At 40.7% G+C, this 27,190-nt stretch overlaps 2 protein-coding genes across 5 annotated transcripts in view; one reads left to right on the top strand and one right to left on the bottom strand.

Annotated features, from left to right (window-relative positions):
* Positions 1-14,811, bottom strand: part of PPM1A (protein phosphatase, Mg2+/Mn2+ dependent 1A) — a 35,924-nt gene extending 21,113 nt beyond the window's left edge. The window contains exon 1 of one of the 4 annotated variants that reach the window (XM_075150862.1): positions 14,377-14,811. The gene's annotated coding sequence lies outside the window, so the exon portion shown is untranslated. The remainder of the gene's footprint in view (positions 1-14,376) is intronic. The other 3 variants (XM_075150863.1, XM_075150860.1, XM_075150861.1) reach the window with 3 other exon arrangements.
* An 8,440-nt stretch (positions 14,812-23,251) lies between these two features.
* The window catches only part of DHRS7 (dehydrogenase/reductase 7), a 29,875-nt gene continuing 25,936 nt past the window's right edge, over positions 23,252-27,190 (top strand). The window contains exon 1 of the mRNA XM_075150859.1: positions 23,252-23,345. The gene's annotated coding sequence lies outside the window, so the exon portion shown is untranslated. The remainder of the gene's footprint in view (positions 23,346-27,190) is intronic.

Below are 27,190 nucleotides of genomic sequence, written 5' to 3'. Positions count from 1 at the left end.
TATTCTTGTAAGTATTTTCAGCTGTTTTACTTGAAGAACTTATATTCCACTATCATTCATGGTTCTGAAAAAAGCCTCTAGTATAAGTATGTACGAAATTAGTTTGAAGGAGGACTTGTTAACTGGCACATATCTGAATGGCTGTTCCCTGTGATAATTGAGCCAATGAAAGACTTCAGTGTTTCCAGGACAGTGGCATTCCCTAGATCTCTACCTGCTGGCCACAAAGTCCTGCTCACACTCTGCTCTTCCGATGGTGATGGGGAAACGAAAGCAAACTGATTAGGTTTTCTTTTAGAGGAGGAGGTTTGGGGGTTTTTGTTTGGTTAGTGGTTTTTTGGTTTTTTTTCGTTTTCTGAACAGATAAAGTGATCTGAATGATCAAGATGATGCCAGAGTCTGCACAAAGGAAGCGGCAACACTGGATAACCAGGAGCCGGACTCAGAAGGAAGAGAGCAGCTGTCCCTTTAGGCAGCAGCAAGCCATTAGTTTGGCTCAGCCATCTTGTGAAAGCTCATCCTTAGATTTTCAGTTAAATTACGCAGCAAGCTTCTCAGATGTCTGTGCTGCAGATTTACTTAAAACCTTAATGTATTCATGGTTCACTGAAAGATAACTGCCCCTGACAAGTCTAAGGAAATCGGTTTGGAAATAAAATCACAAGCATTGTAAATTCATGCTTCCTTATTCAAGCCAGACCAATATACTGCACACCCTATCCTCCTCCACCTCCCCCATCATTGGGACGTGATGCAGCAGATATTCATGCTTAAGAGAATAAGAATTATATTTGCAGGCAGCGTAAACTGACTGGTTTATCTTCATGGCTTTCACACCCTAACCATTCAACCCACCCTTTTAATCCACATCAGTTTATTTGTGCATTCATTATTGAAAAATCATACAAAATAGGTCACACATTTTACATACTTGCAAATTCTGCCCGGGGAAGCATCAAAGAGTGTGCAAATCACTGTTTACAATACAAGCTAATGGAACAAGACTATGAGCTTTTCTATTTGAAGACAGTGGACAAAAATTAACTTAGAGGAGTCTCTGAAACAGATTTTACCTGAGGCCCCAACTAAGCAGCTGCACCAGCAGAAAGGTTGGTACACTAGGGGCTTCAGAAGGTTTTAACTTGTATGTGGAAAACATTTGATCAGTTTTCTAAGTGATAACATCACTTTTTGATAACATGCTTTTATTGCAATACAGCTCCAGCTATAAGTGACATATATATCCAACAAAGCTTTTCACATTGTCTCTTCCAGCCACTATCAGCCTTTCTAAAACATCTGTATGTGTTAGAATAAACAGTCAAGAAATGTTTATATTTGATCTCACCACAACAGTGATTCAAATGTGAGGCACAGGGACTGGATATACACTCTTTGGCTCACATGGTTTGTTAACAAAAACAAAAGCCGCAAATACTTCAGCTGTATATAGAGAGAGATGTCAGCAGCAGTACACCTCTGCTTCCTCTCACCCCAACCCCTGCTCTGAAGTTCTGTCTCTTCTCAAGCGAACACAAAATATTGATGCCCACACAAACTGTAACTAGCCAACAAAATATAGTGTACACTGGGCTTGTATCCTAAGCACATGCAGGAGGTTCACATTACTGCAGTTGCTAGGAAAAAAATACGACTTAGACTTTTTTATCCTCGCATGCAACTCTAGTGAAGTCAGAGCGATCAAAATAATTACAGAATGCTGCCATAAATCAAATGGTGAATTATTTTGCAGAATAATAGACTTTTTATTCATTCCACGATAGCAGCAGAGTTTAAACTAACACTTAACACCTTCTCATTGTTGACGAGATCATAAAATAGAATGCAGATATTCAATTACTTCACCTTAATTTAGAGCTCAAAAAGCAGAAACTGCCCTGGCAAATACCACATTTTTGTGAAGTATTTTACATTATTACTGTGTTCAAAACAAAACAAAAAAGCATTGAGAACAGAATACAGTTAAACTGACCACCAGCACTGCCAAATTTGGACTAGGAGAGGCAGTTTTCCTTCTAATCTCTCACATTACTAGGTACACAATATTCAGAGTTGTGCTTTGTAAGCTGTTTGTCCCTCTCAGTAGTTTGTCACGTAAACCACATTTAAAAATACATACAGACAGGTCATATGCAGTTCTAGCAATTCATACAGAACCGCTAGCACACTTCAAAAATTAGTAAATCCACTCTCCATTTAAAATCAAGTTGCCTTATCCCTCCCCAGAAGGTAAACTGAAAGTTGTTAAGTTGTTACTATTCTAAATTAAGCCTTGTAGGTGAGATGTTGACACATGATTCTTCAAGGGTACGAGCTACCCACCATAAAAGTGAATACAACCAGACAGAAAGATAACCACAATGTGGTCACATAACTTCTAGTTAGGAAATTATTCACAGCCCATAGCATAAAGTAGTCACCTTCTGAAAACTGCAATAACAGACTGCAGTTGCCGACCTTGCAACACTCTAGCTAATCATACTTCCACCAGAATGCCAAGTCTAAACCTGTAGGAGAGTAGGCCAGGTTCTCAAAATCCTCACTGTATCTGAAGGGAAAGCATAGTTTACTTGTGGATAGGAGAAATATGCCAACCCTTTAGTTCTTCCAGAATTTCAATTCTTGTTCAGAAAAATTTGAGTTTAATATGACCAATCTGTGAATTCTTATGAATCGGAGGCTACCTGCTACTTTTTCCCCCACACCCTTATGTATGGCTAAACCTGAAGAATTTGAAGAGTCTTAGTTATTTAAAAAAAAAAAAAAATCTTCGTTTTAAAAGAAGGGACACACACACAAAGGCTGACATAAGAAAGCAATGCCTCCTTCCTACTAAAAAATATCTTTTAGACCTGTTTTTGAGTCCATATCTACAGAAACATCTTTCACACATCAGCGTCTACCTAAATCACTAGATCACTAGTACGTTCTTCATTCTTTCATGAGGTGGTTTGTGCACTATACTGATTAAGTTACAATGACACCTTTAGTTAAGCATATAACTCATATAACTCTGTATGCAAATCAGATTAACCTATAGCAGTGCCAGCACCCAAGTTACAGCATGACTTTGTTATGTAAGACCACTAAAGACCCAGAACACTCTGCATGCATGATGTGCAATAAAGCAACAGATTCTGAACATGGTTTAACTTAGCCCTCTCTTACATTTCTTCAGTCATCTTTCTAAGCAGGAGTCTTCATCTTATGACCCTTATTCTCCAAATAATTTTACTACCCTTCCCCTTGCCCTTCTTAACCCAGCCACACATTTCTGCAATCATGTCAGAAAACTGCAGTCTCATAGCGGGAGACAGAACCAGTTCTCTACTCTGGGAGCCTCAACTTTCACGATGCTTGAATGATGCACATACATACTAAAGGAGACAGACATTCTTCCTGTTCCTATTAAAGCCAAAGTAAGAGAAAATGCACTTTAATCACAAAGTTTAGTGGCAAATATACACCACCCACTGTTTTTTTTCTTAGAGAAGGACAATTCTGAACAGTACTATAGCAGCGGTGCCCTGTAGAAAGACCAGAGGTGCAACATTTTCTTCAGAAATGGTAACTCTAAAACACCATCTGGCACTGCAACTTCCACAACTATCAGTCAAGCAAACTACAATTTCAACCCAAGACGATTCCTGGTTCACCATCTCCGTATCACTGACCTCCATTAGTTTCTCCTAAACGAGAAGAGCTTTCTGCAGTCAAAGTTCCTGGGTTTTGGCTCTGAAGAATAAAGAGGCTTTTGAACACAACTAAAAGTGAAAATGGACCTGTATGCATAAAAACGAATATGCAGGGGACGCATCTATGTATCTATGAGTGCATCTAAACCATGACTTCTGAAATGCTGATTTTGTGGAGGTCAAACTGAAGGACAGCCTTTATAGCAAGTGCATGAAAAACTCAAGTTGCAGTTTGCAGACAGAAAAGCAAGAATACTGTACAGGGCCTAGAAAAATCAACACAAGCAACGAGATCTTGGATAAAACACAAGAGCGCCCAAATTCAAAGGACTGCAGCATTAGAAACAAAACTGAAATAATGAATGGAGCATGCCAAAGAGTCAGTAGCTAAACTCCTTGAAAATAGACACAACTGGAGAACAGAGTGGCAAAGAAAAGGAGGGTAATTAATATACCAGACCATGGATACATATACCACAGATACATCACTGGAATGCATGAAATCTCTTTGCCCCTTCATTTGTCCCTCAAATTGTGCTATCCAGACAGCACAACTGTAACGCCTTCTGATATACATGAAAATAAATTTTACTATTTTTTTACTATTATGGTTTGCTATTTGGTTATTCATTTACTTGATAAGTCTTAAATTGTTCACAAAGGACAGTTAATGTAACTCCAAGTACTCCTGTAAAAAGACAATTTATTTTTCCAAGGAATTCAGACAAGGATTTGATCGTCTTGTCCAAGAAAACCAACCAGCCCCATCTGAAACTTGTACTTTAACAACATGTAATTTAATAATCCTTTTTAAACAATGTTAAAGTTGTATTCCTTCCACTAGGATAAGCTGCTTATAGGAACCACACTGAAGTCATAGGCAGTCATTCAAAGTAAGCTGAGAAATGTCCCTACACTCCAGTTTCCTTGAACAATTCTCCAAGCGACATTACGCCCTGTGTGTTGTACTGAGCACCATAAAGATTACAACCTCTACTTGAACTACAGGACACAGAGCAAGTCACTAAATTATACAGACTGCTACTGAACAGAAAAAGGGCATTTGATCACTTCAACTCCAATCCGATCCGTGGTACTTTTCCCCCTGCCTTAAGCAGGCTGGATGCAGTAACCAGTCAGCATGTAATTGTGCAAATGCGGAAACATGTTCAGAAGTTAGCACCTGTTGAATGAAAACCTGACAGTACATAATGGATGCCCCAAATCAATTAATGTTAACAAACAACATGTCAGAGATCATTCCAGGGATTGGAAGAATGACTAAAATAAAACAGAACACGCAGATGAGGAGACAATTACACCACAGTCATGGGCTGAATGAAGTCATGAAAAAGCTTCTTGCCAATGAAACTATTTAAAAACTATTGGAGGCTATATGGTTGAGTTCTGGCACTCACTGTTCAACATCACCAATAAAGTACTGAAAATTACAGTTGATGTTTCTGAATGTGTACTTTCAGACACAGGAATACATGGCCAACTAGGAGACGTGAATTGTCTATGAAAAAGAAATAAAATACAGAAATGGGGCTATTTTAATAAACATTGACTAACACACAATTTCCCCACCAGAATACTTGCTTCTTGGAGATGCAACTGTAGCCTGCGTTATATTTCAGTAAGGCAACTGCAAATAGAAGAACATAAGAAGAAACTACCCATAGGGGTAAGAAAGTTTGTAATAACGTTAACAACTTTTTGTTTTAGGACAGATGTAGGAGCTATGGCATGTGGCAGACAAAGGGAACAGGAAAAGGTAGACAGCTGGATACACTAGTTTAAAGAAAGTAAAGCTCTCAGAAACAGGCCTTCAGACAGGCAAGAATGTCTATACATGGACGCAAGTGAGAGACAGGGCAAAAAAACCCCAAAAGTAAGCAAGTTAATGACTCTGTGTGTACAAGGGTAAGTATGAATTGTTTCAACCTTTCCCCACTTACCCTCCCTCTCTCCCTGTAATTAATATGCAACAGTGATTACAATTACTACTTCATACCACAGCAGAAAACACTAAATCACTGCACCTGATTCAGACACCTATAAGCTCTGACCTGTTGATAGATGGTCCACAGGCACTGCCATTTCACTGAGCTAGGTTGTTTTGCTAGTCTTTTATTTTTTAAACATAACTTCTCTTCTGCTTAAAATCCTTTCTCCTTGCTAGGAGCTGACAGCCTTTCTGAATGCCTCCCCGTAGTAAGCAGCAAAATATTTTATCCCACATATTTTCCTATGTCAATTTATTTTTTGTGTGTGTGTATGGCAGAGCAGGTAGGACTTAGGAGAGGATTGCTAAGGCCTCCAAAAGTCTTCTCGAACACAGAAGGTAACCATTTCTAAGTTAACACCCTTCCTCCAACACGTTTCAGTTTTTTCTTAAAACATCTTTTTCTGCTCCTACCTACCTTTCCTGCAGACAACTAAACCTGTTCCAAGGTTAAACTAGGAACTGCTATTCTAGACATGAATGTACGTTGGCTGAGGTTCAAACTCTCTCCAAAGGAAATGTATGTAATCTGATGTTTGAAAAAGCAAGCCCTGGACATTGAAAAAGATAATTCATCTCTCTAACAAATTGTTCCTGCAGAAATTTGAAAGATGGTGATGTAGTTTCAAGATTTCTTTATGGAGTTTTCATTTTGTTCTATGGTCAGTTACTGAAGAAAATAACTTCTTTCCAGAATCACTAGGGCGACTGCTAGGAATAGAAAAATCACTACATTGATTTTGAGAGGAAATACAACTTGCATCCACAAGTACCAGTCACTCATCAAGATCCTAACATGACTGGCACACTCAGAACACAATTAAGGTAATATTTCTTGGCCCAGACAGGATTCTTGCTTCTTTCTAAATATTTGTACTTAGAAGTGGGAAAGCATAAGGAAAAAACCCACTAGGCAGCAGTATCAAAGTACGAGCAGCCCAATCACTACGAAAAACTGTGTAGACAACCAAAATGGCATTAAAAAGTTCTATGAAAATCAATGAGGTAGCTCTGCATAAATTCATAGGCTGCTGTCTGAACAGTATGAGAATGAAAAAGCCAAGGCCTTGCTTGAAAGCCTTAACAAGCAGAAAACATGCCCATGCTGGTGTTTAGTTCAGCACCTTTCTGGTTATACTTCATTTTCCAAAGATTTCTTGCTTAAAAGTGTTGGAAGATAAACAAAAGACATCCATTTTAGACACAGAGATTAGACAACTGCTTTGTTAATAGCACACAAACTCCTGCAGACTCCAGCCAAAATTCAAAGCCCCATTGAAGCAAGCACTGTAAAAAGGAACTGGAAGATCCAAGGAAGCTGCAGTCTATGTAGACAGAAGTTGGGAGAAAGAAAGGCCTTGCTTCATTTTATGTATCACTGAGATGCAGTAAGATTCAAATTTTTTGAAAGAGCAAGGCAAACAAGTGAAAATAAGAATTCCAACCAAACTGCTCATGTCCAAAAGAATATACAGTGCTATGCAGCTATTCCAACAGAGCTACGCACAGCAATACAGTTTCACCAGAAAGACAATATGGGCGAAAACAAAACAGAAAAAGACCACATAGAGGAATGGTGTTATAGTAAGTCATAAAAGTTGAATTCTGCTGTCATAACAGAATATTACCCCACTCCTAGACATCGTGGGCCTAATCTACAATTCTTGAGTACAAACGACTGAAAGTCCAAGAATTGAATAGATCTGAACATATCAAATGCTTCAAGTAATAGCTAAAAACTCCTTGTTCTTTAAACTTTTTTTTTTGATCTCTCATTTACAGCTTGAAGCCTCAGCATCTTCAATCACTGCTAGTATTATCAACCAAACATATCTGCCATTAAAAAAAAAAGTTTAAGATTCATAGAGGAATGTTTTCTTTCATGGAACCACCACACTATTGCACTGCTATTTCTATGTCAGAAAGAAAAAAACCCAAACAAACAAAAAGCATTTGCTTTTTTATCAAGTTCAGCTAAACCTATTGAGAAAAATCAGACAGAACTGGAGTCCTAGCTTGTCCTGCCACTACCCAGAAGAGGAAAGTGAAGTTCTTGGGTAAAAAGCCTCTAGATCAAAATCACTTATTAGAATGACCAGGACTGTTCAGGTTGTTCAAAACCCACTGGAGTGAAGTCAAGTTACTGCCAATTTGTCTTTGTCAGTGTTTTACTGAAGTATTAAAATAAACTAGGAAAAAGATGCTACATGGAAAAAGGTCTCAATGGGATTATTCACTAAGACTCCAAAAACAAAGGGAGGCTTGAATAACAACAATTTAAAAAACAACAGAACACCAAGTGTATTAATTGAACCACTCCTGAAATACACCAAAAAAAATTACACTCACACACTCTCTCTCTCATCTGTGGTGATGAAGTTCAGGAAACTGCCACTTTTTTACAGTTACCATAATTCAGTATTATTGCCTGTGGTAATGTGTACGAATTCTTACAGAATCCCACCATCCTTCTGTCATGCTGTTTCACTGATAACCTCACCACAAACATCTTAAAATCTAAGTTAATACAATCCTATATACCTTAAATAAAACTGAACACGTGGAATCATCACGCTATCTCCTCTTTAATTTTTAGTCTTTGTTTCTCCAATTGCTCACCAAGGACACTGCTCTTTTTTTAAAGTAATTATTCAAAGCTTTCAAACTTCAGATTTTCCTAACTTCAACAATAAGCATTAGTCACCTGTTTATGATTTGTCTTGTGAGTAATTTATTTACCAATATGGAAGAATAAAACCCAAGTGAAAATAAAGTTTATATAGATAGTGCTTGGGAGTAAAATAAAAATAAACTATTTAGAGAAAACGCAACCAGTATGCATGCACCCAATGGTTACAAAATGATGTTTGCATGAAGGCCCCAAAATTTTCTGTTTGGCCAAGTGCTCAATATTATGAAATAATTCAAAACAAGATACATAAGCAATTTCCCAGACCCTTCATTTTACATAGAAATATTTGTGGGGTTCTAGTCTCAGCAACATTGCCACTATTCTGGTGAGGACATAGGAAAAGCAGCATACAAGAGACCTAAAACCTGATGACTACACATGGGAATAAAATGGGAATAAAATAGGAAATGTTCTGAAGTGTACAGCTGTAACCTGGCTTTGCTTGCAAGGAAATGACATCAAAACTATGCCAGAAGCACATTAAGACCTGGAAGTCAAATCCTCAAAGCTTAGGAAAAGCCAGAGTTTGCTCATTTGTACACACACAGAGCTTTTATTTACAGTTATTTTGCCCTCACATCCCCAGCATTCCTATCTCATTAAAAGAACAAGGATAGAGGATGACTGCTGCAATGAAGTAGATTTTTCCCCCAAGACTACCTAAAAATATAAAGAAAAGAAACCAAGGGAAAACCCCTATTGTTTTAGCCTTTTATGCAGACAGTAACTTTCAGGACAGAAGGCTTTCCTCTGAGGGTCACACTAATTATCAAGTTTGCTTTTATCACTATCAGTGCAGAGCTGACAGATTTGCCTGTGATGAACAAGGCAGTAAGGTGCTCTCTCAAGTCCAAACTTGACTTCATTGCAACTCTAAATGTTCTGGTCACCGAATGAGGACATTGTCGAATTCACCTGTTCTTCAAAATATAAGCAGTGCTAACGCTAGCATCTCCTAAGCTTACAGGGCCTCATTCTGCAGCCTCAGAATGGTTGTTTACAGAGAGAAGCAGTACTAGATGTTTAAGAAGGGTCTGTCCGAATACCATAATTGATTGGGGGAATCAGAAAATTATTTACTGATAGAAACTGATTCTTTCTTCATGAAATGTTCCTACAATTTAATACTAACTACTTACCTGCCCACGTTTTTCCGCATTCTGCACCTCTTTCCAAAGACTGGGTTTTACTTAACTTAGTGGACAGCTAGAGAATTCCTTAAACTCATCTCCAAATACAAAGAGCTTAGGCACAGTTTACACAGTTGTCGTGGCTATTGCATTTTAGGGCATTTCGTAAGTAAAAAATACAACAGAATTTTATGCACAAATAGCTGTGATATATAGTCAAGAAGAACACAGACTACCATTCAAATTTCAGATCAAAAGTACAGCTGGCAGTTAAAATGAATTGTATGCATAGATACAGAAAATCCTTCAAGTTACAGCTGAGACCCAAACACGAAAGCACATTTCATCCTCTAGGTCACAATCCACCAAGGCATTTAAGCATGAGAGCAACATCATACATCTGAGTAGTCCCACATAATTCAGTTGCACGTGGCGTATCAGCATAAGCACATTTAAGTGCTCTGCTTTATTTAAACTGCAGCTATCAGAATACAAGTCATGTTACACTTGAGTTTCTTGGGTTTGTAAACTATTATCTTAGAAGACTTCAGAGACCTTTTTGTATATTAAAATATTCTTACCTGAACTAAGAACTAACATGTTAGCAATAAAGAGGCTAATGTACTTGTTCCTCTATGTGTAAACTGCTAGCATTTCTCTACATTTCAATATTGAAACCTGATTAGCCAGTTTTGTCTTCCCCTTTGTATCACTCTTAGATGCTCCTTTGCTAGTATACTGCTATAAAGTTTACACTCTAAACAGTAGAAGTGTACTTCATTGGAACTACATGCAGATGAAGAAAGTTTTTATTCTGTTGTTTTAGTCACATATAAACACCTTTCTAGAAGAACTGTTAAAAAAATCTGAGGAACTGTTTCATGTATTTATAAACACACTCTGTTCTGTAGACTTCAGTAGCAAGTCGAAATATCCGTTAGTTAATTTTACCGGTATGTGAAAACAAAAAAATTAAAATGAACACCCAGTAAAACAAAGGCTTGTTCAGTTTAAGCACAAACAGAAATAAAAAAAAAAAGACAGAGGCTTAACTGTAACTTAGTATGTGGTTTAACACAGAGCAAAGTTTAGCAGATAGAAAAATATAAACCAGACCTTATAGCAGATAGAAATATAGAAAAGCAGACCTTACAGCATTGGTTTAACACCAGTAACACTCAGCCGGCTACTACTTCTATCCAGGAACAAAATCAGCCTACTCACTCCCATGGTATCACACTTGCTTTCTTCTCCTGCCCCACTTACAATTTCCTTGGTCTAAACATTCTTCCTGGTCTTAAGACTTAAATGATTTACTCTAGCAATATTATATCTTAATAAACCTCAATTTGTTCCTTCACAGACATAGCAGCAGGAACAATATAAAGAAGCTACAAGGAGATAATGCTATCTCCACGGTGATCCACACCACATTATGGCTCAAATACACAAATCCTTCTTAAACAATATTTTTATGCCCTGGTTAATGGAATGTACATAAAATGCCATAAAAATCACATTTTATGTAAATTCCCTGGATCTTCTAAGTATCCTAACACCACTGGCATTTTTTCAGGGATTACATATTGTTTACACGGACTTTATACTTTGCAATTTGCCATTCTTTCAATGAAGAGCATTGTAGTTAAGCATGTTTAAATTTTACAGAAGCTTATTTCTTTTCCTAGTATTTTTAACTGAAATTTGGATCATGTGACTAAAACTACAGAGATCAGTAAGAATTCTGCCACGAAGCAGTATCCAAAAAGAGCTTAATTTTCAAAAGAACAAATGAGACTACAGGTTGCATCATTTAAAACCAGTTACAGATGATACACCAACATTTTAAAAAAACTATAAAAGTGAGGTACAATTTATGCGAAAAGAGGAGCAAAAATTACAAAGGGCCACATGCAATGGTAAGAATAAATGTTGTTTGGCTCAGGTGTAACTATGCTAAGCCTCTATTGTCTTGACTTCGAACATTGTTACTATTAAAGTCTTTAAAATGAGTTGCAGGTCTGCAGAGACAAAATGAATACAATTATTTTACAGTACTTCCCATTCCAAAACTTGCTTATTTAATAGCATTTATTTAACCTGCATTACTCAATCACTTAATCCCAATGCAGTTCTGCTCAGCCAATTACGTAAAAAAATATTTTTACATGAGAATTGACTTGAACATGTAAAAATTAAGTCAATAGTAATGTCAATATTTTAGTAAGAAACGTGTTATTGGTAAATGACTTATATTTAGGTCATCTTGTGAAAGCAGCTGCTTTATATTCCTGGTTCCACTAGAAAGGAAAAGTGCAATAAGATCTCTTATTGACAGCTGCATTCAAAAACATACCAGTTACATAAGTTTGCAAATTATACTGTGCCAGAGTTAAATATCTAAGCATTTTAACGACAGTTCTTAAAATGCTATCTCAGCAAGAATGACTCAACTTCACTGCATAAGCTGCACTCCAGATAAGAGGCAACTAGCTTGATTTTATAGAAAAAACTTTTTTGTATTCTGCTTTAATTCAAATTGCACTAAGTGAGTTCTGCTTGTTTAGACCTGCAAGCTTCACCAGTCATTTGGCATTTCCACCTCTCCTCCTCAGTTTCAACAAAAGTATCTCAAGCTTACCTATAGACAGGTAAGTAAATACTTGGAAAACAGGTATAGTTTTCTCCTGTACCTCAAGGGGAGAGATTTACCAGACAACCATCAACCAAAGGACTAAACCTATTAACCAGAGCTAGGCCTTGTCTGTATACAAGAAAAACATGGCTATGCCAAAAGAGCATTAGAGTACAGACCAACTCTCTCCAGTCCAAGCTAAGTTTATCAGAGGGTTTTATCAGATATTTATGTCTGTGAGGAAAACATTAATAACTGGTATGATGCATCAGCAAGTCTTTTACTCTTAGCCCAGTCTCATATACAAAGGGTAGACCCAGAAAGGCCTGGAAGGAAAGCTTTAGGAGCAGCTGTCCCTACCCCAGTGGAAAACGCTGGTACATCTATCCAATTTGTTTTCCTTCAACACCTTTCCTTTGATTGCTGCTTTGACTGGATAGGTAAAATGTAAAACTTCCCTAACCCATGTTTTTCCCCACATCCCCTGTCTCTGATGCTATTCATAGAAAAACTATGAATAGCAACAGAACTGAAGCTATCAGAGCAGAAATGTGGGTAGAACTTGCACAATTCTTGGTCATTTGGCAATTCACACAGGGTCCTGAGTAACAGCAGCCGCCTTGCTTCAATTTCACTCCTTCACAAACCCTGCTTCAGCCACCTAACCACTAAAGCGGTACATGTGCAGGCTCAGGAAAGTGCTACATGGGCTCATATTTGGAAAGTCATTTCCTAGAATCACAAGAGTTAGAACTCCTACTTTATGAAATAATTCTACTTACTCTGATGCTAAACATCACAACCTAAGGAAAACATATCACCTACCTTCAAACCTACTGCTCTCAGGATCTAAAACTGCATTCTGCTTAAAAAAAAAAAAAAAATTCCTTTGTATGATATATAGGACCTTAAACCTTGAGGTTACCACACCGGCCATCTGAATAACCAGTGCTTTCTCATTTGACAAAAGGTACAACTCAAAAAAAAAAAAAACTTAGTTCCTCACAAGTACTACCGTACACTTAAACATTAGTTTTGCAACAACAAAATTTTGCCATACACATGGCAACACTGAAATATTTTAATTGTATTTAATAAATACAAATACATAACGAACAGATGTCTACAAAATCAATTCTTCTGAAACTATTAACCTGCAGCCAGTCTTAAAGCTGTATCATATCTACTACAATACAAGCTAATGTAATAAAAAGGTTAGACGTATGCTCAGAACCCCTGGCATTTAACATGCCCAATTACCTAGTACATCACTGGACAACTTTTTAATCAAGGAGAGTGTTTTCTTCTACGTACTTTTAACGTACACGCTATGACAGATCACAGATCATCAGCGTAAACTTTGCTCACGACATTGTTTTCAAAGGCAGCGAAATCTCTCTCAAACTTTAAACGCCTGAAAGGCGTTGGCAAGGGAAAACCGCCCGATGCATAATAATGTCACTATTTGGGGAGTGCTTGATGCTCCGACCCTCGCTAGGGTGGGGTGCTTTATAAATAGATGCGTTTTTTTTCTCCCAGTGCCGTGCCCCAAGCGTTTGGGTGGCGATGGGAGAGGAGGCTGTTTATAGCCATTATTAAATGAACTCTGAATCGGCCAAGAAAAGGGGGGGGGGGGGGAAGGGAGGGGGGAAGAAAAGGAAGCTGCTGCTACCTGAGCCAGGCCCAAAACCTTCTGCTCACCCTCCTCCTCCCTTTCTTCCCCCATGCCCAGCCCCAAGGGGCTGCCGTGCCACCCCCCACCCTTTTGCAAAGGCGCCTGCAATGCAGGGGCTGCGCAGCGGAGCCCCGTGGCCAGGCCACCTCCAGCCCCGGGGGGGGGGGGGGGGGGGGGGCCCTGGCAGCACCATCCCAGGCGGGCTCGCACCCGCGCCGCCCCCCTTCCCATTTCCCTCCCTCTCACCGCCCCGACCTGGTACCAGCTGCTGCCGCCAGGGATGGCGCCTCGCTCCTCACCCCGGCTACAGGAGGAACGACCCCCGCCCTCCCCGCTCCCGCTGGGCCGAGAGGGAGAGCAGCCCCCGCGCAGGCCACCCCCGCTTGTTTACAGGCCCCGGGGCCCAGGCGGCGGCGGACGCGGCCCTCCAGCGCCCCGGCGTAGCCCGGCCCCGCCGCCACCCCCTCACCCCGCCTCAGCCCGGCCCGCCGGAGGCCCCGCACTGCGCAGCGCCACTTACCCCCCCGGCCGCGGCGGACGGCGCCGGCTGTGGCGGGCAGGGCCGCGCTCTCGAAGGTGCGTAGGGGCAGGGAGGCCGGGGGCAGGCGGGGACGTCCGCGGTGGGGCCGGCGGCGGGCGGGCGGGCCGGCCGGGGGAGAGGGGGGAAGGAGGGGGAGAAGGAGGAGGAGGGGGGCACCCGGCTGGCGGCCTCGCCTCAGTTCATTCACAGGCGGCGGCTGTCGAGGGCGGCTCTCTGCCCAGGGGGAGCCCAGCGCTCATCTCGCCTCCGCTCCTCTCCCCCCTCCTCGCTTTGCCGCCACCGCCGCTCGGCCGCCGCCGGCCCCCCTCCCCGGCCCCCTCCCGCCCGCCTGAGCTCCGCGCCCACTCGCGCAGCGCCGCGGAGCGTCGTCCGCCTCTCGCGCAGACACACACACACACGCACTGCGCCGCCGCCGCCTCCTCCTCCCCTCTGCGCAGGCGCGCCGGGCGCCGCCGCCGCGCGCGCCTGCCTGCCGCCGCTCCCCTCCCCCGCCGCGGCCACCGCGCGCGCGCGCCGCAGGGGAGGGGAGGGGAGGCGGGAGTGAGTGCGCGCGCGCGCGCGCGCCCCCCCCCCCGCCCTTTCCCTCCTCATCGGGGGCGCGTGCGCAGGCGCCGGCCGCCCCTCCCCCCTCCCGTTAAAAAAAAAAAAAACCAAAACACCGACAAAACGCGACAAACGCCGCATTTCAGGGCAAAAACCCGCCTCTGGCGTAGCGGGCGGGATACCCGGATGTTGGGGCTGGGGGAGCTGCAAAGGCGGGGGGGGGGGGTGAAACGGAGCGAGGCCGTTAGAGGTATTACATCACCCTCCGTCCCGTCGTCATCCCCCCCCCCCGCGCTGGGCCGCACTGAGTATGCGCGGTGCGCGTGGGCGAGGCACGAGCTCGGGCGGGGTGGGGGCGAAGACGTCATCGGCACCGCCCCCTTCCCTGAAGGGAGAAGCAGGGGTGAGTGCCGGCTGGTCCTGCGTCCGGCTGCGGCCCCGGCCGCGGCCCCGGCCGCTCACGCTTGCCGCTCGCCTGAGGCCGAGGGACCGGGACCGGGACCGGGACCGGGACCGGGACCGGGACCGGGACCGGGACCGGGACCGGGACCGGGGCCGAGGCCGAGGCCGAGGCCGAGGCCGAGGCCGAGGCCGAGGCCGAGGCCGAGGCCGAGGCCGAGGCCGAGGCGGGATCAGCCGCAGCGGCGTGCCTCGTCTCCCTGAGGAGACGACCGGCGCGGGGAGCAGCGCCTCTTGCTCGCCGGGGCCAGGCTGAGGAAAAGCCGCCCAGCTCGTGTCCCGTCCCCAAAGCCGCGGGCAGGCGCACGGCCGCAGGGACACGCTGGGATATCCTCTTACCCGCCTAAAGCAGAGCCTCGCAGGCTTCCCTGCTGAAAGCACAACCGCTGGCAAAATCAGCAGCGGATTAGCAGTAATGAACGCATAATGGGCTTAATAATCCCATGATTTTCAGCTACCCTTTGATGAGGGCTGGCCTGTTGACAAAAGGGACGGGAGTACGTTCGGGGAGCGACTCCCCCCCGCCAGTCTGCAGGGAACAAATTTAGAGGGCAAGCTGTGAGACAACCCTCTATTTTGTCTAATAGGGGGAGGTGGATGTGGGGGGGATGCTCGAGGCTGCGGTGGGAGCAGGGCCTGGCTGGGAGAAGGGTGGCTCTCGGGGGGGGGGGGGCGAATGCTCCCTGCAGCTAATTCCAGCAAGCCAGGGTTAAATCACGAGGCTGGGGATTTTTGAAGGTGGAGTGGATGTGAGAAGGAGTGCTTTTAAAGAGAGGATTAGGGATGCATAGTAGTTTTGAGGCTGAGAAGAAGGAATTGACTACAGAGGGAGAGATGCTGGAGAGGGCTGGGGAAAGGTGAAGTGGGTACTTAGCTAAAGAATTGGGAAGGTTGCCTACTTTAGATACTTTCCATCGTTAACAGCAATCAGAGCAAACAACCATATGCTAAGGTTTCCCTAAAAATGTTTGGAAAGCCCTCAAATTGCTGGTTATGTTCACCTAGCCATTGTAGACAGCAATCAGCGCAGCTTCAACCCGAGTGTGCCAAGGACCGAAGACAGTTAACTGAGGGCTCTTGCGCAGATAAGACCTACAAAACCAGCAAAGCCCTACCCGGAGATAGCCAAAAAAGCTGTAACAATTGTAACAAAACCTCATCGTTGTCGAGCTTTCCTGTAATAGATAAACTGACTGTGTTTCAGCGTGATTACAAAATCTCCAGTTTCCATTGCTGACTGTGACTGAATGGTATGTTTGGAGCCGATCTCACTGAATTCATCCTAATCGTGTTTGTTAGCATGATACTGAACACCACTCAGTTGTGCTCAATGTTGTGTTAACTATTTCAGGCCTTTGAATTGTAGTTAAATGCAACAAAATTTGTTAGTGGAAACAAACCTTCTGGGAAATTTAAATGCAAAGTATTCTGAAAATATATTGGGGGTAGTAGAATATACGCAGCATTTTCCACAATGAAAGGGAGATTTTGGAAGGTCATGGAGTAATTCCCATAATTTTCATCAATGCAATTTTGAATTTCTTCGTGGTATCCAAAGACAATTGGTTACAATTTTGATGCAGTTCAGATTTTAAAACCTGCATTTCTTCTTCCTCCCCCACCCCCCCAAAGCATCTACAATATACAGACAGGGTAGAGGTTATGCAGAATTGTTCCTGCAGGCATGTGCCATGTTTCTTTAGCCTCTGCACTTAAACATAAAATTAATTTTTCACCCTCCTTTTCCACTTTGGTAAATCTCTCCTAACACATTGAATTATATACAATTGCAGATTTTATTTAGATTCTAGTTAGTATTACCTACAGCTTGGGTTTTGTGTGTTTTTTTTAAATAAAAATGAACAAAAACATGGCCCAACTTTTTTTATGATGCCCTGGTTTTAAGCTGCAGGAATGTAATGACAGCAGAGGGTTTGCTGCTGTCATTTTCTATTTATATGTTTTTCTTGGGAAATTGGATGGAGTCAAATTACTGCAGTATTTTCTTAAAGTGAAACTTTTATTTAGTTTCCTAGATTTGCCTGTCCTGTTGTACTGACAATGGTAATAAATATTTACAAGAAATTCAAACATCACATTTAATTCGGATAAAACAGCTGTGTGTAATGTATGCCTGTACTACGCATCGTTGTAGCTGATGAGCCTACATCTCCCAGCATACAACCCTCTATTTCCCCTTTAGCTGTAGATCAAGATGAGATAATAGCCGGTTGGGAGCTGTAGTCACTAGAATCATAGCACCACAGTCAAGGAGGCACTAACAAGAACCATTGCGAAACTCTTTCAACACTGCATCATAAACCATGACTGAAATATTGAGAAGAAACATATTTCACTGTTTGGAACAAGAAATTTCTATTAGCATAATAAAACATATTTAAAATGATGTGCTGTTCCACAGGGTATTTTTAGATAGTATTATTTTCAGAGGATTTTTTTGTGCTTCCTGTTACAGCTTTAAAAAAGTCTTTAGATGGATCGTATTTTCCAAGAGTATTTCTAAAAAAATTTATGTATAAATAGATATTTACCACCTATGCACACTTGGTTATTGCAGGTAGGAGGATGATTTTGTCATTGAAACTCTCAATTTAGAAAATTCCACACTTTGTCCAATGTTCCCAATGACATCCTTTCCCATAAAAGAGAATATGGGACTGCAGTTGCTACTGGGATCACATGGCAATTTAACTGCATTTTGGAATCAGTTTCTGTCGTAATGGCCATATTCTGTACGAGTCTGCTGTAATCTCTGTGTGCTGGTATTGCCCAATGCTCCTTTTAACTCAGTTTTAATACCAGTGTTCTGGTTAAACTTCTTTTATTATAAGGTATATCATGAGGTATCAGAATTTTGTTTGCATGTTCCTTAAACAGGGGATGCTTAGTACAAATATTAACTGTTGTGTTGCATGATTTAGATTTCTTGATCCCTAAGTGAAAAAGCTGTCCTTCTTTCAATGTCTCACATGTAGTTTATTCAAAAGGAATAAACAGAGGCAGAGGCTTTTGGTTCCAGCTTCCCTTACTTATCCTCCCTGTTTCTTTTATTGTCTACCACAAATATTTGACGTAGATGGGAAATAATGTATTTGCAGTTATTCTGCAGCCTAAAAAGCTGGTAGACTGTGGAGTTTTGTTTTGTTTGGAATAGAATTTATATCACCTAATAACAACTTATCTAAATATTAGACGTATAATCAAGCTGTTGTCCAGGCTGTCTTGGTTCAGCGGAGAAAGACAGGCACCTTCAGATGATCATTACTCCCATGCTTACACTGGTGTCTAAAGCAGTTTGGGTGAGTTGCCTTCTGAAGGTGAGTTTTTCTCTCCTGCAGTTTCTGTGACTACAGAAGAAACTGAGATGACCACCTAGACTAGACCCTTAATTTTTAGATGGTTAAAATTAATTAATTACCTGTGGTGCTTAGAGGTTATCTAATAGAAATCTTCATAGTAATGATACTTGTGGCCCATAATAGTGTGATCTTGAACTTGCCACGTGGCTTTTGAAGTATTGATGCCCTGCCCCATATCCTCCAGTGGGCTGTACCTATTTTTGGAATCTGAAAGCCAGCTGGATGACTATGCTGCAGGCTTTGCGACTTCTTGGTACTACTGCAACACCCTGTTGTGATGAGATCTGTAGATACCTGCTCAGGCAGCTGTGCCATTGGGAACTCCATAAAATGCCAGTACTGTAGCTATGATTAATAATCACATGATGTTTAAATCATCAAAAGCACACACGTAGGGTGTATCCTGTATCCAAACTGAATTTATCTGAAAGATGTCCCAAAGACTTTGGACCTTTGAAGAACATGGTATGCCAATGTCCCGCATTCTTGAAATGCAGCAGTTCTGATAATATTTGCTTTCTGCTAGAAAGTGCTACGCAAACTGCCACACTTTGGCCCCTCTGAGATGAGATTTATGCTCTCCTGATAGCTTTTTAAAACAACATTCAGTTAGGACATTTGTTAAAAACAAATGCTAGTAATTTTCAATCTACAAAATTAGGTACAAAATCATTAGGGCATCACAATGTGGTTTTCTTATTCTAGCTGTAAGAGACAGAAAGCAATGCTCAGTCATGAGTTTTATTTTTCTCGTGAGAATTTGCTGATGGAAGTAACCTGCAATTCAGGAAAATCAGCAAAAGCAAAGTACAGTAAAGACCTAAATATCAATAGAGGGAAAATCCTTTTATGCTGAAAATTAATTAATTAATTAATTAATTAATTAATTTCTGCTTTATTCTAGAATATTGTTATTATTTTTGTCCTGCCATTTTTCTCCTACTTTTTTTGTGTGTGAATTATGGGAAAAGCACGGCATCTCCCAATTTCTACAAAAGTCCAAAACTTATACAAAAATAAGAAGACAAAAATTCAGGCAGCTCAGGAAGATAAATACAGTTTGTCAAGGTTTTCAGAGCTCATTTGCAAATCACCTGCATTTCACATGGTTCCTTCTATCTGTAGCAAAATGTCACTGAAGACCTGGTGGCCAGGAAAATTTGCTTTTCATGTGAAATGGGGAAATTAAAAAAGAACGTGAATATAGTCTACAAGCATTTTAAAGAAAATAAAAAATGAGGGAAAAAAAGAGAACCATTCATTCAAATATTGAATTTTTCCCCCTCTCTTCAGAATCTCAGCTGCCTCAGTAGATGAAATAGAAAAGGCTAGAAAGCCTGTGCGTCCTGATCCTGTTATATAAAAAGGGACAAAACAGACATGCTTGATGTCTGAAGAAGTGCTGGCATGGCATTCCAGGGTATGCCAATTCATTTTGTCCCCTGTGCTATCTACCAGATTCATGATGGTACGATGTAAATGGTTTCATTGGGACCATCTGCATTGCTCTTCAACGTAGAAACCACGAATCAGCTTAAAGCAACATTAGTAGAAAACATAAGTTGATTTGAAGTATTCTGAAGGCTGGGTCGAATTCACACACGACAGGACTCCAGCACAGATACCTTTCTATGGTTCTTTCCAACCTGAAGGGGATACACTTCATTGAATCTTCCTCTGTCAGCGGTGAATGCTTACAAAGTCTTTGTGTTCAATTGCTGAAAGTTTAATTTTCTTGACGAGATCTTCTTTTGCTATAAAACAAGCTGTGAAGTAGAGAACAACCAGAATATTTTACCAGCTAGGCTTTAGCCTATTCCATTCATTAGACAGTTCTTCTGTTAAAAATGTGAGGGTATATGTAAGTTGCTGTTTTCCTTTGCTATTAGTAGTCTGTGCATGAAGGTCTGTATCCTCACTGAAGTCAGTGACAAAGCTTCCATTGACCTCAGCATTGCAGGATCAAACCCTTAGTCATTAGCATGTTGTAAAAACGGCTGTTATCCTAGCCAATTTTAATGGGCCTGCCTACAGTTGTCAGTTGTTTAACCTAAAAATTAGCTAAGCAATCACAGCTAAAATTACATGTCAGACTGTTGATGTGTAAGAATACTTCATACTGAGTCATCAGGAGTCTTATGATGCTCTTAAAGCTTTATAATTATTAACATTCAAGCAAGAGATTCTGAAATTCGATAAAGACTGGAATTTCAAGATGCAAAGGAGATTAGTTCTAATGAGAGGATAAGATTTATATTCTGTAAACTTTGTTTTTTGTGTTACTAGTCCTTTTCTTCTTTAAATAGCCGGATCTCGTTGCCTTCTTTGTACAACCAAACACAACTTACTTTTTGCTACATTCATTCATATAAATCTGTTCAATCAGTTGTCTCTTAACAAGCCTGTTAGCTGGGACATAGCTGAGGAGGGTTTTTTTTGTGTCAATTAAACTGTTAAACTAAAAGCAACATGTCAGAATCAAATAGCCAAGGTGTGGAGACATTTGAAATCTTAACATTGCTTAGTATTTTGCAAAATAGGTTTTACACAGTACCGAGGATTCTGGAGAGTCAAGGATTTAAAGGATAATCCTATTCTGGAGCTGGATTTTGCCACTTACACCTTTTTTAGTTGACAACATAACTGAAGTTTAAATTTAGTTTCATTACATAGGTGCTGATGTGTATGACTGGAAGAAGTAAAGACATTGTTTCATGTTTGCTGGCATAAGGGACATGATAAAAATGGATATGAGATCACAAGCTATATGTGGTGGTTTTCTTAGGAAAGCAAAACAAGTGGTAATTTAGATTTGTAGCATTTTTATGACAACACCCACCCCGCCATGACAGTGTTGTGTTTCTTTTGGGATGGTGCAGAACGAAATATTAGCAAAGCAATACAGGCCATTATGAAAAGAAACTGCTTGTTGTGCAGTTCATGCTCAGAGTTTCAGGAGGAGGAACCTATCAGGGAAGGAAAATCTCATATTCCAGGTCACATTAGATCTTTTGTAGAACACATAAGTGCAAGTAATGTGGTGCAGCTTCATATCAGAGTATTACTCAAAACATGGATGCTACTTGGAGATAACCCAAGTCTCCACCCTAAACAGAAAGGCATCCTTCCTTCTCAGGAAATATCAGTTAATCCAATGGATTAGGAGTTCAACTACTTCTTGAGAGATTTGGGAATGTGATTTCTTTTAAGTATTTGAAATATGTTTGTTTTCTTGCTTGTTTTCATTCATTGTACTATGTCACTCATGTTTTTATTAAGATAAATCTATGTTTCCATTATATTTGTGTGTGTAAAGGCATACTATATTTTTACAAACAGATTAATTTTTGCATTTTTTAACCTTTATAGGAATAATCAAAATAATTGACTAGTACTTGACATTTATCATGTCGTATTCTAATTACTTCCTTGTGTTGTTTTACTCTGTTTTATGTTCAAAATAAATAATATAATCCTTGTAAGAGACAAGATAAGGAAGAGGAAAAAAGCTTGTCTTACAAAGATGAGAAGAATGATGAGGTGAAAAAGGGAAAGCATTGGTGATGTTAATTTACAGCAGCCTGCTGAAAGCGGGATGGGAATCATTAGCTCACTCTACAGAGGTCACAAGATTGCCATTCTATGACATAAATTTCAATTAATATAGACAGTGTCTCAACATGACAGTAGCAGTTAACCTGAGCTGAACCCAAGTTAGATGAGAGGCTCATTACCAATAACAGTTAGTAAAATAGGAATTTTCCTGCAAGTGCAAACTGAAAAGCAAAGTTACATACCTTCAGAGCACTGAGCAAACACTTTATTCTGCTGCTAACTCTCCAGGTAGAATTTGTGAATACTCAAAGATAGCGGTTGTGGAATGCTTCGTTCTCATCTCGCTGTGAAAGCAACCTACTGTGAAACCCACAGTAAAAACCACCACCGCCCTAATGCAATTTCTAATGCTGTCTACAAAAATGGAGTTTAGGATCTTTTCTGAACGCAAATCCTAAAAGCATTTAAGTTGATCCAATGCTTTTCAAGTTAAACTCAAGATTCCCACTGACCTCAGTGAGTCTGGATTGGGTTTAAATTTCTTATTTGCTTGGGGAAGATTTAGTACTGTCAAAATGTCTTTCATCAGTTTAAGCTGGATTAATGACACAGTAGTCATTTCTTATAAAATCATAGACTAATTTTGGTTTGAAGGGACTTCTGGAGGTCATCTAGTTCAACCCCTGGCTCAAAGCAGGTCCAACCAGATGGGGTTGCTCAGGTCTTTGTCCAGCTGAGTTTTGAATATCTTTGAGAATGGAAATTCCACTTCTCTGGGCACCTGTTTCTGTGTTTCCAATCAGAATTTCCTGTGTTGCGATTTGTGTCTGTTGTCTCTTGTATCACTATGTACTTCTGAAAAGAGTCTGCAGTTGAAGACAGCAATAAAATCTCCCCTTATCCTTCTCTTCTTACAGCTGAACAAAGACAGTTCTCTAAGTCTCTCTTCATCTTGATGGCCCTCCACTGCACTTTCTCCAGCACGTTGAAGAATTTACTTACGCAGGAAAGGTAACAGGAGGCTGCTTACATAGCTTTGATTTAAATACTTGTGGCTTGTATCTTGCCTGTTGCTGTGACATATAAAATGCTTTTTAAAAGCAGTTAAAAAACTCAGCTATGAAAAATAAAACATTACTATAATTTGCGACTCTCCTGAGCCTCTGTGGGTTGACACCTGTGCTACCATACACAGAAAGCTGATGGATCCTCAACAAAGCACCCGGTTGCTTTCACTGAGGCTTAATGTCAAGTTGACTTGAGAAAGTGGAATAAGTGAAATGCTCATCAGATCATGTACACAACTTGTATTTGTGTTCCTGTAGATTTTAAACAGAACTTGCAGCATACCATCCTATACATCTTGGTAGAGGAACAGGGCCACCTTCCTGACAGACCCACATCTGCCTGATCCTGGGCAGTGCAGGAAACTTTTTTAGATGTTGGTAGTAGTTAGAGCAGTCTTAGAGCTACTTTTTCTTGGTTTTGGTTACCAGAAAGGGACCATTGGAGTACCAGGCGCACCAAACTTACCCTCTCCCAACACCGGCATGTCCCATCCGTCAGCTGATTAAGAAAGCGCTATGCTCTAATTTACTTCTCTGACACCCAGGGATTTTCCCAGATGAATAATTAGATCAGCTCTCTGTTTTATTGTGTTGCTGGAATGGAAGCTGTTATTTAGCCACTGTATCTCCTTAACTCTTTACCTCCTTAAAATATGTACTATCTACGCAGGACTACTGCCTATGACTTTTCTTAACCAAGATACACGGGGAAAAAAAAGTAGCATATTCTTCTAGAGCTCCTTACATAGTATCTTCATTAAAATACTAAGAGCCAGGTTCTGCTAAGAGCCAGGTCAGACTGTGATCAGCTTTTTAGGCCATGTTCACTTTTGGACTTTTTGCCTGAGAAATTCCACAGGTTCACATGCTTGATTATGCAATTATTTTCTTGAATTCATTAAAAAACTCCCCCCATGCTCAGTTTACAGCCCCAAAGCTGATCTTCCTCATAATTTATATTCTGATAGTAAAAGGTTTAGAAACAGAAATCTGGATTTTTCTCTTAAAAATGTTGGTTGTTAACGAAGATTCTCTGATATTTTGTGTTTTGCTTTGGGAAGACCAGCAGAGGGTGTCTGAGAGAGAGAGAGCAAACCCTGTCCCAGATTTGTGCTGGGATTGTTGACAATAAGAGTGTAAAAAAATAAATAAACTTTCATTTAGTTCTCTACTAAAACCAAAGAGGAATACATTAATGAAAATGAAGGAGAACTAACTGCCCTAGGAAAATTGCACTATTAAGAGGCTGTCAAAAAAGTAGTACTAATAATTAAGGAAAAAAAAAAATTTGGGGATTAGGAAAGGAATTTTAGTTATCTGATTCTGTTATTAGCTAACAGCTACTAAAGGACTGGTTCCCTGAAGTATCTTTTCATGGGTTGTGGGAGACATTCCCTCCATAAGCTACTCCATAAGCTACCTCTGTGTAAGGAGACGGAGGAAGAGAAAATCTTTCCGTGCAGGATTCAGAGCAGGTTCCTAATTTATGTTCCCTGGCCACCCCCACGATGGAGTTTGTTTCTGCTGACTATAGTGGGTGCTCAGGGAGACAAAGCTTTGCAGAATCAGCCTTTTCGACACCACCTTCTTTTCCTCCTCCTATCCCTCACTTCATGTTAAATGATGCAGGAGAGAAAGTTGTCACTAGTTCCCTGTATGAGTAGTCTTTTCAGTGCTACTGCAATGAGTGAGCCCACACATTAAGAAACCTTTCTAGATTCATAACAACAGATTTAAATTGAATAAATATTGTTTTATATATCTATGTACGTATTTGGAAAATTCCAAATGTGGACAAGGGGGCACAAATCTTGCCGTTGACTTTGGTGACCTTGTAACCCAGCCCAGGATGACAGATGCAAACAGGGATCTAAGAATCAGAATGTAAATATCAATGATAATGTCTTCCTCTTCTTCACCATCATGAGAGGTTTGTTCCATATCAAGAAAGCAAGAAAGCTTTTTTTAAAGAAAAACATGAAATACTTGCTTTCCCTCACTTATCCAGATATGATATATTCATATGATATGGTATGTTCAGATAGGTTCTAGCCTTTACGTATAGCTACTCCTCTGAGGAAAAGTCTGTCATACATTTGTATCTTGACTTCTTCTAATATTTCATTTGAAGAATTACATAATTGTGTGACAGTAATATCACACAAACAAAATGGCATTATCATTAAATGGAGTTTTGGTCAATTCACCTGGACATGTTCTGTATTTCTGCTATTTATATAAACACTGGTGATTTAGTCATACCCTTTAATGTAAACTAAAGAAAGTATGTTATGAAAAGGAAATGGATAATATGACTTAAGGACTCTGGGTTCCATCACTGTCCCATCATACTAAGCAAATCTTATCTTCATATAAATGGCCCATCTCCTGCAGAAAAGGTTGGAGTTTTTCTGCATTTCTCTTTTTATTATTTCTGAGTAAAAGTGCTTTTAATGTCAATAAACAGGAAGAGAAGTCAAAGTAGTGTGGTCTAGAGGAATGAGCAGCGCTCAGGCAGGCAGTCCTGAATAAAATTCACACTTATGTGAACGACACATCTGGAACACTTAAGTCACATTCAAATATCCAGTTAGGTTGGTGAGGGATGCTTGATGTGCAGGAGGTCTTTGTCTGGAGGCAAACGTTGTCCTTTAAAAGGTAACATGCTCCTTTTAAACAGATACAGTTAATGCAGGTGTCGGTAAAAGCACGGCAAGCGCTTTGCAAACAAAAAGCAAAGGCAAGCAGTTTATAATCTAATTGAAAAGTCATGGATGTGAAATTTGGAAGAAGGGCAGGGCCCAGTGTAGCTGCAGGTGGCTGGGATCACTGCAGAGTTTTATGGCTTCAAACACAAGTGTGACACTAGGTAGAGTGCAGAAAATGGCTCTCACTTCCTACACTGAGGAAATCCTTCCCAGTGACAAAAAGTCACTGACCAACAACCAGAAGTCATCTACTTCTGTGTCTGAAGATGCTTCCTATATTTGTCCTGCATGTCTGAATAAGAATTGTCTTGCCACTGTGTCTTTTTATATTACTATTTTGTATTTTTCTGTGATGCTCTGTTGTTGTCAGATGTTTTTCTAAATATTTTTTTCTGAGGGAGGAAACAATGGGGTGTAGGGAAGAGAGAGGAGGAAAGAATGATTTACTCACAGTTACACCACTTTAACTTAGAGTTTCCTTAACTAAACAGTTGCAAAAACTTGTGGAACTGTCTTTGCTATGTCTTTGCTAGTAAGTAAAACATCTGTGGACTTTCTAGTCCTGAGACCAACTGGCCTGACCTGGCTTGTGTCTGTAGCTGATGCCCCTCAGACATACTCCACATTCCTGGGAGACTGTGCGTGGGCAAAGCCATACCACGAGCCATGATAACAGTTTAAAAGTATGGATGATCACGTGCCAGTGTATGACTCCATGCCTTGGCCCTGTTGGACTTACTAATATAGATGTAGCTTACTCTGGCAAAAACGTGGTTTCTCTGGTTTACCTTCTATTACTTGGGAACAGGTTGTACTAAACTGTAACGCAGTGGCCAGGAAGGCAGTACCAACAGTTTTATTTACTGTTTTAAAAATGGATAGAAGACACAGTAGTTCAACTTGCCCTAATTAGAACTAGGCTCCCAAGTTTTAAACTGATGGGAGTTCCCAGGCAAAACCTTAACTACACGGACCGAAATTAAATGGAAGCAAGGAGTAAGTAAAATTAAGGTGAGATTTGAAGGAAGAAAAGATGGAAGTTATTTCCTTCAAGTCTGTCTTTAAGTGGCCTGAGTAGGAA

The sequence above is a fragment of the Calonectris borealis genome, chromosome 5 (assembly GCF_964195595.1).
Source record: "Calonectris borealis chromosome 5, bCalBor7.hap1.2, whole genome shotgun sequence".
Lineage (NCBI taxonomy): Eukaryota > Metazoa > Chordata > Aves > Procellariiformes > Procellariidae > Calonectris > Calonectris borealis.
This window is presented reverse-complemented; position numbering and strand designations above follow the sequence as displayed.